Below are 13,474 nucleotides of genomic sequence, written 5' to 3'. Positions count from 1 at the left end.
CATCTTACAGTCCTTTTGGTAGGGAAAACTCTGGTCTGTATCTGATGAAGTATGAAAGAAATGGGTCTTTATATCCCTCCCGGCTATTGGTCCTGTTCCTCTGTTCTGCCTCCTTGTAATTTGAGTCCTTTGTAACCTTTGGGAAACACCTAGCCTGCTGCCAGACTCTCGGTTTCTCCCTCTAACCTCCCTGGGCCTGGAGCCCCATCTGAAAATGATCAGGAATCTTAGACTCATCAGCCACTGGGCCTTCTGAACTGTTTGTTGAGTTTGGCAGCACTAAGTAGTATCTCACTCCAGCCTCTTCAATTTGTCAGACTGAAAAATCCGAGAGTGACTGGTATGTAGTGTTTCATCGAGTACCCAGGGATCTGTGTCGGTGAATTTTCTTTTGACCTAGAGTATCAAGCGCTTCTGTGAGAATTCTATCCTTTCCTTTTAATGTAACACTTAGAGCCCCTTTCTAATAAGGAACAAAGCCAACTACGAACACAGAAGCAGCCAATGGTCTTTAGTTTCTGAGAAATTATTTCGCAAGTGAAGAGAAGGAAGTTGCTTTTATCCTACGACTGATCTTCACATTTCTTACCTTTCTACACAACGTGTTTAGTGTCTCCATCTTGTGGAACCCTTAATTATATCATTAGCAGGTGGGATGCAAAAACTAAGCAACAGTTGAGCTTTTTCTAGATTACATGCATCCTTAAATTCTGTTTTCAGATCACTGCAACTTTGTGATTTGTATTGAAAATATGGCTTTTGGGGTTGATTTCATTTCATTATTCTGTAGCAACTGTATTTTATCCACTTTAGGTATTTCTATGGCAATTTTGTTTTGATGAGAAGAGACTGCCCTGTGTAGCCACCTCACAATTACTCTGAGATAAAATCCAGGGCCCATCCAGCTTTGGATGAGTTCTTAGATCCCATACACACAAAAGAAGCATATGAAAATTAAAGTGATAAACACCGTTCTGCTTTCACAATGTTGTAAGATGGATTGAATCTTTAAATATAGCAGGAAAATTGTGAACTTGCAGTTTGATTTTATTTGATAGAGCATTTCTAAAACTAAGACTGCTTCCCTAAATGAGAGTTGTTACTGTAAAAGGACAATAGGAGGCCCAGATACTCGGGGGGACGTCTTTGGTCACTCAATACATATGTTTATGAGTTTGTTTATTTTGTGTGTTTATATATATATATATATATATGTGCACATACATACAAACGCAGTCATGCATTTGGCTATAGATACAAATATATGCACTGACTTTTGCCTAAATTATTTTCTGATGTGTTCATATGTGCTATTTGCTTCATTCTACATAAAGAACTCTTTTTTTAACACTTTTTTTATTGATTTATAGTCATTTTACAATGTTGTGTCAAATTTCAGTGTACAGCACAATTTTTCAGTTATACATGAACATATATATATTCATGTCACATTTTTTTCTCTGTGAGCTACCATAAGATCTTGTATGTATTTCCGTGTGCTATGCAGTATAATCTTGTTTATCTATTCTTCATTTTGAAATCCCAGCCGATCCCTGTCCCCTTGGCAACCACAAGTTTGTATTCTATGTCTATGAGTCTGTTTCTGTTTTGTATTTATGTTTTGTTTGTTTGTTTGTTTGTTTGTTTTAGATTCCACATATGAGCAATCTCATATGGTATTTTTCTTTCTCTTTCTGGCTTACTTCACTTAGAATGACATTCTCCAGGAACATCCATGTTGCTGCAAATGGTGTTATGTTGTTGGTTTTTATGGCTGAATAGTATTCCATTGTATAAACATACCACATCTTCTGTATCCAGTCATCTGTTGATGGACTTTTAGGCTGTTCCCATGTCTTGGCTATTGTAAATAGTGCTGCTGTGAACATTGGGGTGCAGGTGTCATTTTGAAGTAGGGTCCCTTCTGAATATATGCCCAGGAGTGGGATTCCTGGATCCTATGGTAAGTCTATTCCTAGTCTTTTGAGGAATCTCCATACTGTTTTCCACAGTGGCTGCACCAAACTGTATTCCCATCAGCAGTGAAGGAAGGTTCCCTTTTCTCCACAGCCTCTTCAGCACTGTCATTTTTGAATGTTGGCTGGTGTGAGGTGATACCTCATTGTAGTTTTGATTTGCATTTCTCTGATACTTAGTGATATTGAGCATTTTTTCATGTGCCTATTGATCATTTGTATGTCTTCCTTGGAGAATTGCTTGTTTAGGTCTTCTGCCCATTTTCGGATTGGGTTGTTTGTTTTTTTCTCTTTTTTAACATTTTTTATTGATTTATAATCATTTTACAATGTTGTGTCAAATTCCAGTGTTCAGCACAATTTTTCAGTCATTCATGGACATATACACACTCATTGTCACATTTTTTTCTCTGTGATTTATCATAACATTTTGTGTATATTATTAAGTCGTATGAGCTGCTTATATATTCTGGAGATCAAGCCTTTGTCAGTTTCACTTGCAAACATTTTCTCCCATTCTATAGGTTGTCTTTTTGTTTTCCTTATGGTTTCCTTTGCTGTGCAGAAGCTTGTAAGTTTCATTAGGTCCCATTTGTTTATTCTTGGTTTTATTTCTATTGCTTGGGTAGACTGTTCTAGGAGAACATTTTTGAGATGTATGTCAGATAATGTTTTGCCTATATTTTCCTCTAGGAGGTTTATTGTATCTTGTCTTATGTTTAAGTCTTTGATCCATTTTGAGTTTGTTTTTGTGTATGGTATAAGGGAGAACTCTTATTTCAGCTTAAATCTGAAATGTTGGGGCAGACCTCATTTTGCATTCCTTATTCCTTGAAAGAGGCTCTTACGACATTGCTCTGCATGAAAAGAAGAAATAGAAGCCTCTCTTGAGAGGAAGTGGAGTGTTGCACTTAAAAGCAAGGATGGTGGTATCAGATTGGTTGAGTTCAAATCTCTTTTATCACCTTGGTGGATTGAATCTTTGGCCCCAATTCTCAACCACTCCCCATATCTATATCCTTTCCCTTGTCTCAATCTCATTGCTGCTACCATAAGCTCATTCCCTCTGTAACTTTTCAGTCCAGAGAGGATGAGCAACACATAGAGCAGAACTGAAATCAAGCAGTATACTCCCCCACGGCAAGCCATGGGAGCCTTGAGAACATGTCATGTGTTACCCACTTTGATTACATTTATAGTAAGCGTCCACTCACACCTTAAGTCTGAGAATGGTTTTGTTTTTGTTTTTTTGTCCTTAGAATAAAAGTGAATTTTTTTCAACAATAAAAATAACTTCTGAATCCTATTGAAATTTTAGTCTTGGAAAACTTTTTCATTGCATCATAAAACCTCATATTTGCATTTCACTTGTAAGTTTCTCCAGGCGTTCCCTCCTGTGGTCTCACTTTATCCACACATCACCCGGGTGAGGTGGAAAGGCTTTATCTACATTTCCTGTATTGGCCTTGATCTCACACGATGCTGTGAGAGAGAGGAAGAGCTGAGCAAAAGGCAGTCCATGAGAACAGAAGGGACATGAAGGGAGAGAAAGACCCAAGGGACTAGGAGAGGCTTACTATCTTTCCAGGTGTCAGGATCAAGTCGCAATGCTGAGTGGGGTCCAGTGAGGTGGAGGGGGCTTAGGAAGACAGGGGAGGCTCAGGCAGTGCTGCTTGATTAGGTTCTGGTGCACGTTTCCTTGTGAAGGGAGAGAGAATTTGTAATGCGTCCAGCTCGACATCAGCCCTGGAAAATAGACATGGCAGAGTTGAACAAGGGGTTCAGTTCTCACCCCATTTTCTCTCATACAGTAATGGGATTTGGGTTGAATTCAAGGAAAGGAAAATAGGAAGCCAACATCAGGGGAGAAGAATTGGTAGAAACTGGGCAGGTGTGTTGGGTGTGACTGGGGAAGAGGCTGAAAAGCCACTGGACACTAGGGAGCCAAGGGAAGGTCAATGAAATGAGAAGGTGAAGCAAGACTCTATTCGCAGGGTCATGGTGGCCCGATCCAGCATGAGAATATGCAAAACCAGGTTTGACTCTTGATGCCACCTCTGAGAGTCAAGGACCACTGTCGGGGTAAGCTTGGTGCCTGCTGATTCCAGCAGAGCTGGATCTGAGTTGGGGTGCCTGGCACTCACGTGGGGTACCTGGGACGTGCTCTGGTGGAGGCACAGGGAATGGCATAGAATCAAGAGTTATGGAATTTGAGAGTCAGTAGGCCCTTGGACACTTCCCACTTAACCTTCTTTGTTTCAAAGATGAGAAAATAGAGGTTCTTAGTGAGTCTACAATTTGTTAACAATCAAGATCCAGAGTCAATAAGCCAAAAATCCAGAGACTTACTTTTTAATCCAAATAATTTTACATTCTCTCTCTCTCTCTATTTTTTTTTTTTTTTTGCCTCTGGAAGATCCCAAAGAAATTGGGCATTGTTAGTTTACTGCTTCTCAGTTTTCCTTGCTTCTCATATAAATGGGAGAATCAGAAACGTGCCCCTCAAAAAGCATCACATCGGCTGCCTTGCTATTTCCTTGCTATTTTGAACATCGTAAATAATTCTAGTCCTAAATTGTATTGTTACTCATTTCTGATGCTTGGGAAATGAGACGGACGGGTGGGTGGATGGGGATGAATGGATGGATAGAGGTATAGTTGGATGGATGATAACTCTGAGCCGTCAGTGGTTTGGACAGACCTCACATCCTGAGGCCGTCATAGGACATATCAACTCTCTGCATTCTTTGCCTCGGGAGTTTGCCTCATCTCTTAAGAAATCACCTGGCCTTGCTTAACAAGCTCGATGATTTATTTTTTTAATATGAAGATCCACTGCCCAAAAGAATTTGACTAAGAGATGAGGTACAACCTGAAACAGGATTATTTAGTGGAGTAAGCGTCGGGGAAGGAGACAGGAAACAGAAGACTAGATTTTAACCTTTACCCTTTTCCTCCCGCCTGGTGGCACTGAGTCACTGTTGAACGTCTCTGCTCTGCACTCACCTTATTTATAAAACGGGACCATTTATGACATCTCTGCTCTGGACACCACAAGTGTAATAGCGAATTAAAAGAGGTAATGGACATGAAACACACACTGATAATGACACAGAGTTTTCCGCTGATGCACTGTTATTGTGTGTTTATCATCACCATTTCCTGATCCTTACCAACTGCCTGGGTTAGGACAAGGTCAAAGGCCTAGTTATTTCTGGAAGTTGGCTCTAGTTTGATGTTTAAGTAAAGTATGATGACTGCTCTTTCTAAATGTACAGCGTGAGCAGAGTAACATTTTTCACATGGACGGTTTACACCAATTCATGTTTGTCTGTTGGTATAGTTATGTTAATGCTATGTGTTATCTTTCCTCTGGCGATCTGGCTTTTAAAGCAGCATAATAAAGTGACTTCTGCTAAATAAATAGGCCTATTCACAAGAAGTGACACTTAAGTGAATTTATGCTGGAGATATTTTGGTGTTGCAGACCCAATTAACTTGCTGAAAATCCATTAACTTCAAGGCTCCAGATGGATGGTTAGGATAATTTTTTAGTACAAATGCAAAAGTCATGGTAGAATTTTCTTTGGCATATGTGTAGAATTTGTACCATGGGCTCATTTTAAAAATCAAGATCATAATAATTACATCAAAGCAAAAATAGCCAAGTGTTAGGTGCATGATCAGAAAAGCTGCAACTGAAGGTCCAGCCACTCCAGGGAAACAAAAGATACATAATTAGCATCTGCAACTCGCGTTGTTCCTTGACGCCTCTGAATTTTACATCAAAACACACTGTAGTCTACTTGAATTAGACATCAGTAGTGGCTGCTGTGGTTTCACGACAGGAAAGTAAGAGTATGAAGGTTCTCTTCTATTAGTCGCTCATCCCCGCACCTGCTTTACATGCATAATCTTGACCCTCAGCCTCACAGCCCACCCTGCTTTGGATTCTTCTCTCTTGCCAGCCATCAGTCTACTGTCCCCTGCCATCTGCCTGCAGATATTTGAGTGACAAAAGTTTACTTGCTGAAGGAGAAATCTGTGAATAGATACAGAAAACCTAGAACGTGTCGATGTTTCACTGGTGCTGCCAGCAAAGGGAATCTCTCAGCAAAGCAACCGACTGCCTTTGGTGACATGATGCAAACCCCCTAGAGGAGCCACCCTGCCCAGAGTGATGAGAGGTTCTAGGTTAGTGTGATTGCAAGGACCCTGCCGTCAGGAGGCCTATAAGCCACCGGGGCAACATGATGATCACATCGAATGCCATCACCAGCCTGTCAAACACCCCTCCTTCCCCCGCGTCCCTGTAGTGGCCAACAGTTAGTGAGCACTTGCTGTGTGTACAGCACTTAACACAGATCATCGTTCCTCCCTCTGGCAGCCTTGTGACGTCGGTGAAAGCAGAAGCCCCATTTTACAGATGTGAGAACTGAGCTTCAGTGAGGTGGATTCATTTGCCCAGGGTCCTGCAGCTGGTAAGGGGTGGCCGCCGGGTTTGTAAGCACACCTGTGCTCTGTCCACGTGGCGCTGTGATATTTCTGTCAGGGCTTATCTCCTTTGTCCAGGAAAATCTCCTTGAAAACAGGAAAATGCCTCTTACACATCCCGTGTCCTCCATCGCCCCTGCCGTTGTTTGCAGAATGAAAATATACATTCAACTCAATATTTATTCAGTGCCAGCCCCATACTTGATATACAGTGACATGTGGAAGGATAAGAAATCTACAAGGCAGTACAGAAACGCCTCATTAAGGAACCAGGGTACATGACAACAGCAGATTCCCTAAGTAGAACTATCGTGATGAAGAATAGGATTTTTTAACAGGAAGCATTCAAGTGTGCTGCAGGGAAATTATTTTCCAAAAACATCATCAAATATTCTGATAACTACCCAGAGCATTAATGAGCGAGATCACACTTAGTGGTATTCACTCACACACTAGTCTAATCACCTAGCAAAACTACTGTTCTCAGAGTCAAGGTTGGGGGTATGTACTGGGTTGAAAAGTGTTCCTCCAAAGTTCATGTCTACCTGGAGTCTCAAACTGTGACCTTATTTAGGTTACAGTGTTTGCAGATGTACACAGGGTCAGAGTGGGCCCTAAACCCAGTGACTGGTCTTCATGAGCGAAGGCCATGTGAAGACCACAGGAAGAACCACCGACGACCTGCATGGAAATGCCGAGCAGGAGGGAATGCTCATTAAAACACTAACTCCTGGGCACGCTCCAAACCCATGAAGCGCCATATCTGTGTGAGGGTCAGGAGTCAGCATGTTCACTTAGCACCCTGGAGTCTCTCTGCTCCCTGAAGACTCTGGGAGATGGGAGGGTGTGTAGCCACAGTACCTCTCTTCTGGATGTACTTCTTGGTCAAGGATCTGTGTCGTGTCTAAGGTAACACAACAAGGGATAATTTTCCTGGTGTCAGTGACCTGCTCTATGCAGGCTGACTTGCAAAGGCACTGTAAATGGAGTGGATTAGGTAGGAGTACACACTGAGTACCCTGGGAGTCTCCATTGTGGGGTCTCACTCCAGCCACATCAGACTTTGTTAAGGGTGACAGCTGCCATTTATCCAGCACTGACTATGGGATAACTACTTCACATGTATCATCCCATTAAATATTCTAGGCAACCTGGGAGCATCAGTCCTGTATAACCGGTGAAAATACTGAGATTAGAGGAGTTGAGTAGTTCACTGGAAGTGACAAAGTAAGGAAGTGGCCACGTCCATATGCAAAGTCCGGGCTGTCTGTCTGTTATCTTTCCTCATTCCTGTTCTGCCCCAGGCTCCAGAAGAGAGCACCTTTCTTCTTAAAGCCACATGACTCGTTGATTTATACATTGATTTGCACCTCTAGTAAATTCTGCCAAATGGAAGCATTCATACAAATGTATTTTCTTGATGGAACAGCTATGTTTTCTATTCTGAGCACCCTGACTTTTATTTCCACTGCATTTTCCCAATGGGTGGCAATGGGTGTGTAGTTTTAGTCCATTTTGGCAGAAAAAAGTAATTCCCTTGATGGGCACCAAAGAGAAAAAAAAATGGTCTTTCCACTGGTGAACAGAATCAAGAACACTGTAACACATCTTGTGTCAACCCAGGACAAATGCAGTCTAGAAAGTTTCTGTTAACCATTTCACACCCACTGGCTATTCAAGAAGAATGGCTAAAGTTTAGAGTTGGTGACTGACATAGAAAACATACAGGCTCCTGCATGACAGGGACGTATGGTAAGCCAATATGGTAGCAGTGAGATCCTCAATATCAAGGAAGAAAAACACTAATTCCCTAAAAACCAGCACTTCTCTCAAGGTGGCCTCAGCACAGTTGGAATATTTATGACGTCTCCACATCCAGTTTCCAAAACGTGTGACTTAGGAGTTACGTACCCTGTAAATAATTTGTTTTCCAGGATGGGTGTGCATGTTTCACAGCTCAGAAATTAAATGGCACAATAGAATCCTGGTTAAGGTTTCTCAGTGAACACACCATCAGTGAGTCTTTCCAAATACTTCTTACATCTGTTCACAAAATTAAATGTCATCTTCCCCTCCCAACCTTCCCAAAAGCATAACCCAGAGAATTGGTTTGTTTTTAACAGATAAATCATCCAGTTAAATTCACAGGAAAAAAAAAAAACATATTTCAGGTGGAAAGTTTAGTGTGGACTTTTGGCAATGTTATTTTAAGAATGTTTCTCTAAGCAATTGAGTCGTTACTCTCAATTGTGCCAATATGCCAATTACATTTGCACATCTTTGTAATTTGGGCACTTCCTCTCCTGCTGAAGGATGGTTGAACAGAACATTATTGGATTCAGCCCAGATGTGAATAAAGCATCACTTTCCTGCTGAAAATGCAAACAAAGTCTTTATTTTTACTGCTCTTAAATTTTGACCTGTGACTGGCATCAGGGGAAACCAGGAAGCAGCCACTGCAGCATTTAGCATCACAGATGCTGCCACAGAATCAAGTCAAAAAAAAAAAAAAAAGGCTTTGAAAAGAATTACAGCAGCAGACGTTACATAACAAGACTCAGTAGAATGGGTAGAACATCTGTTGGCTATTTTCAGAAAGCCGTCATTCTGTTCCCCTCTATTAAGATAATCTTAGTGGAGACCTGACTTGCATTGTTCTTTTTTCCCACGAGCTCCCAGTGATTTAAAAAGTTGATATGCAGTTGACATTTCTGTGCTCTCTTGTCTTCTTTTTCTGGCTTTTTTTTTTTTTGTAGGTCAGTTATTCTTTTGTTGTTGTTTTAATTGTCTTGTTTTACTTAAAAAGAAAAAAAAAGATTGTCTTACTAGAAAATTAGGATAATAGCAGTTATTTCATAAGTGACGTTCTCGGTGACCTGAGCTTGTGCAGGTGACAGCACACACCTCAGATTCGTGGAGAAGCCCTTGTCCCTCTCCTCCCCCCGGGAAGACTTTGCTATTCATAATGGATTTGGCTTTAAAACATAGAGTTTAGAAGACTGAATAATATCTTAACACTGCAGTATATGAAGGATAAATACTTTTGGAAGTTCAAATACCTTTATTTATGTTTACCAATTTCTAGCTAGCTATTGATATTATGCAGATGAATTGATACACCAAGCACACTGGCTCTATGTCAGTAAGTCATGATTTTTGGCTGGAGTGAGGTTCCAGCCCCCAGGGAGGGTGTGGAACAGTGTGCCAGGGAGGACTTGGAGCTACTGTAAAGCAGAGCCCATCTTCCCCGAGCATCAGTAAAGATTGGGAGAAGACACATTGTTTTGATATGCATACGAGCAGGTACATTTTATACGGTCCATTAAACAAAAGACCGTGTGAAAAAAACCCTCAAAATTGAATAAAATTTTGCAGGAGGTACTTTGGTACCATCTCAAGTCCCTGAGAGAAACTTAACAACCCTCAGGGGTTTTCGGTGATAAACATTTGAAAGAAGCTTAATTCATAAAACCACTGAAAATTGTGAATTCCCTTTTCAAGATATGAAGTGGGGACAGACCTTATTTTAACCAGGCAGGATGATGCCAGTGAGGTTTAGCAGGATGGCATGGGGTAGCAGGTGGCTGTACCACAGAGGGTTGGGGAGGAGAGTAAGGTTCTGCTTCTTCCAGAAAGAGCAACAGGGGTCAACGTTCCCACCTTTTTCTCAAATGTTCTTTCTTTATGGGGTCCCTAAGTCAGGGAGTTGTAATCAGGTCATTCAAAGCCTACTGGTCCAGTGGAGCAGTGTGATTGAGCCCTTCTGTGCCTTCGGGTGGCGACATTGATCGCTAGATGGAAGGACCACTGAAATAAAAGGAGGTGTCTCCCCAGGGGTTTACAATCTAGTTGGGCACCTGTGCCTTTACGTGGCATTTAAAGAGTGTCATTGCAAGTAGATAAAAATACAAAGCAACAGTGCATGGTTTGGAGCAGACAGTGCATGCTGGAGGAGATAAAAACAAGACAGAGGAAGAGAGAGATAGAACATTCTCTTTCCCTCCCCTCTGTCTTTTATACACTCTACATACCACACCAATGCCACCCACACAGGTACGGCACCCCCGCCCCCACCTAGCCCTAAGAGGACATGCTAGATAGAACCGCTTTGGTTTTTGCTCTTTCTTATTGTCTGAGACATGAACCTATGGGAAATGACTCAAGAGTGATTGTTCCCTTGGAATTTGCCTTTTGAACAAAAAGATGCTTTCTTGCAGGGGTGGGAGGGACACCAGCTTGAGAAAACCAGCTTTTGTCCTCACAAAATGCTCTTTGGGGATGCTGTGTTAATGAGCTTCCTTTGAACTGGAAATGGCAACTGCATGACTGTCAGATGCTAATGGAAATGTTGAGAAAATGAGAATGCAGGGAACGATTTGCACAGTTCTGTGGTGGCCCCCATTCTGCGGAGCACTGTGACCAGGCGTCAGAGCCACCTAGCGACCTGGCGATGTAGCATCCCCGTTCAGTTTTTCCTGATGATCATTATGTTTTAAGGTCATGATTTTGTTGGCTTTATAAAGCACTCTCTGCCATGGGCAACCTCAGAAGCAGCAATGAGTGACAGTTCTTCCTTGAAATTTTTAATTACTGTGACAAAAAGAAGAGTAATTACTAACTTTTGTCACTGAACCACCTCTGCAGATGTTCTTCATCAAATAAAAGAGAAAGGAAACAGAGCGTTCTTGGAAGCTGAAGTATGAAATACACAATAGGGAGTTGCAGCTAGGTTAGCAAGGTTGACGGGGGGAACCACGTGAATGCCGGATTCACAATGGCTCTATCATTGGAAGGGTAATCTCATGTCCCAGGCTACATTGTGAAGAAGAACTTTGCGTCACAAGACCTATTCCTGGCACCGTCTTCTCAGTAGAAGGGTACTGAGGGCACCAAACGAGTGACAGCAAAGTGTGGGAAGGGGTCTACACATTCACGGAGCTAAAGGCTGAATTACATTAAATCCATCTTTGGTAGGCTGGATGCTGAGAGGATAAGTTGACATTTGGCTGATTTTCTTTGCACATCTTCATTTGAGTTCTCCCCAAAGCAGACCCTAAAACAAGGATTGAAGTACAGAGAGATTGGGTGAGAGGGTATAGCTCAGTGGTAGGGCACATGCTTAGAATGCATGAGGTCCTGGGTTCAATCTCCAGTACCTCCATTAACCAAAAAAAATAAAATAAATAAAGAAGAAGAAGAAGAATCAAGCATGTTTATAGTAACAAAGAGACCTCATTAAAAGAAGCTTGCTAAAGTACAGGTAGATTGTTTGTGGGTGAAGTAAAGGGTGAAACAGGTCAAGACAGAGCATGCAATCAAGTTATCACCCTGCAACCAGTGTGAGAAAATGAATTTTCATTGTTAAAACCAGAAATAAACTCCATTTATTCCACTGGAGAACTCCAGGTTTTCCCATCCAAGAATGATGCACTGGGGGTATTTTAACATCAACTCCAGCCAGTCTTTGGTTGAGAGCTGCTGGGTTGGGAGGCATCCATTCGCCAACATCACCATTTACTATATAATTGGTCAGAATCTCTTAGCACTAAGAAAGCCAGCAGGTAAAGAAATTCAGATACTTGGCCATTCTCTAGATTTCACAACACAAAGACCTGAGGGGGTATGGACAGAGCCCCACAGTGCATGTCACACATCCAGACCACGTGGACTCATTTTCATGGATTTGTTAAAACCCATGTAAGGTACCCACCTCCTACACAAAAGGAAATCCATGGCTTTCATACAAAATGATACACCTAGCATTGGGAAGAAAAAAAAAATCTGCAGAAATGTGTCTCAGCTCTTGGTGGCTTCAACCATGGTAAGACAGGCTACACCCTGACTTCTGATGTGGTCATTGCACAGCTGCCCATTGGCCTGGTTTCCCATCCTCAGGACAAAGTGCACAGAAGAGCTCTGAGACCCATTTCTCAATAGGGAGTGTCAGATGGAGTCCCAGTTTCAATGAACGTGCCTTCACTTTATTTGGATCACATTCTAGTTTGTGTTGACCCTTATTGCTCCTTTAAGGTGAATCCTGGCCTCTTACCCACAGGTCAGCCCGAGCACAGAATCTGGTTGCTTCTCCACAAGGAGTGTGGAGATGTGTCGTTAGCTGTTAGACAGGCCTCAGGCAGCAGGCTTCCTCGGTGATTGGCTCCTGACATTGGCATCATTGGAAATGATGTCAAAAGTGGGTCTGAAAAGAAAATAATTCAGTCCAAAATTAGAGGGTTGTTGCCATAGGTCAAGCTTTGGGGGAAGCAGACCGAGAAGGAGATTTGCAGGCAGGAGGTTTATTGACTCATGCTCGTGACTGGTACCTGGGGCAAGAGGATGCTGACTGAGGGAAGCAGGGTTGGGGAGAGAGAGGAGTTGAACCCACAAGGAGCTCTGAATTTGACATGGTGAATGGGTTGCTAGGGCCGCCGTACTGAAGCCACAGACTGGGTGGTTTAACAACAGAAATTCACTTTCTCACACTTCTGGGAGGCTAGAAGTCTGAGGTCAGAGTGTCAGCTGGGTCAGTTTCTTCTGAAGCCCCTCTCCCTGGCTAGTGGACGGCCGTCTTTTCCCTGTGTCCTCACATGGTCTTCCCTCTGCATGTGTCTGTGTTTTCATTTCTTCTTTTGAGGGCATCAGTCTTACTGGATTAGGGCTCACCCTAATGTCCTCATTTTAGCTTAATTGCTCCTCTCAAGGCCTTATCTCCAAATATAGCCACATTCTGAGGTACTGAGGGTTAGGACTTCAAGATAGGAATTTAGGGGCAGATTTGGGGAGGGATAAAACTTGGTCCACAGCCAATGTTCCTTCAGAATTTCATCCAGCTGAAGGACAGAGTCAGCCTTTGGATCGCTGGGTGAGTCAGTCCCTGGATGCAGGCTGACATCAGGAAGAGAGGGTCAGTGAGGGTGAGATGCTCTCCTTGGCAGAGGACAGTCCTCCAAGAGGGCATCCTCAGAGCTGACAGTCACTGGCACCTCCAGCAATGGGAATCAAGA

The 13,474-nt window shown here is 42.4% G+C and overlaps 1 protein-coding gene and 1 non-coding gene across 4 annotated transcripts in view; both read left to right on the top strand.

The window, feature by feature from the left end:
- MACROD2 (mono-ADP ribosylhydrolase 2) overlaps nt 1-13,474 on the top strand; it is a 1,889,921-nt gene that overhangs the window by 1,693,547 nt on the left and 182,900 nt on the right. The gene's annotated exons all lie outside the window — the stretch shown is intronic.
- Nucleotides 11,560-11,631, top strand: TRNAS-AGA (transfer RNA serine (anticodon AGA)). Its single transcript has one exon. It is a non-coding gene; the product is annotated as a tRNA-Ser (tRNA).

Source organism: Vicugna pacos, chromosome 19, assembly GCF_048564905.1.
Source record: "Vicugna pacos chromosome 19, VicPac4, whole genome shotgun sequence".
Lineage (NCBI taxonomy): Eukaryota > Metazoa > Chordata > Mammalia > Artiodactyla > Camelidae > Vicugna > Vicugna pacos.
The sequence above is the reverse complement of the archived record's forward strand: the minus strand, read 5'-3'. Positions and strand labels throughout refer to the sequence as shown.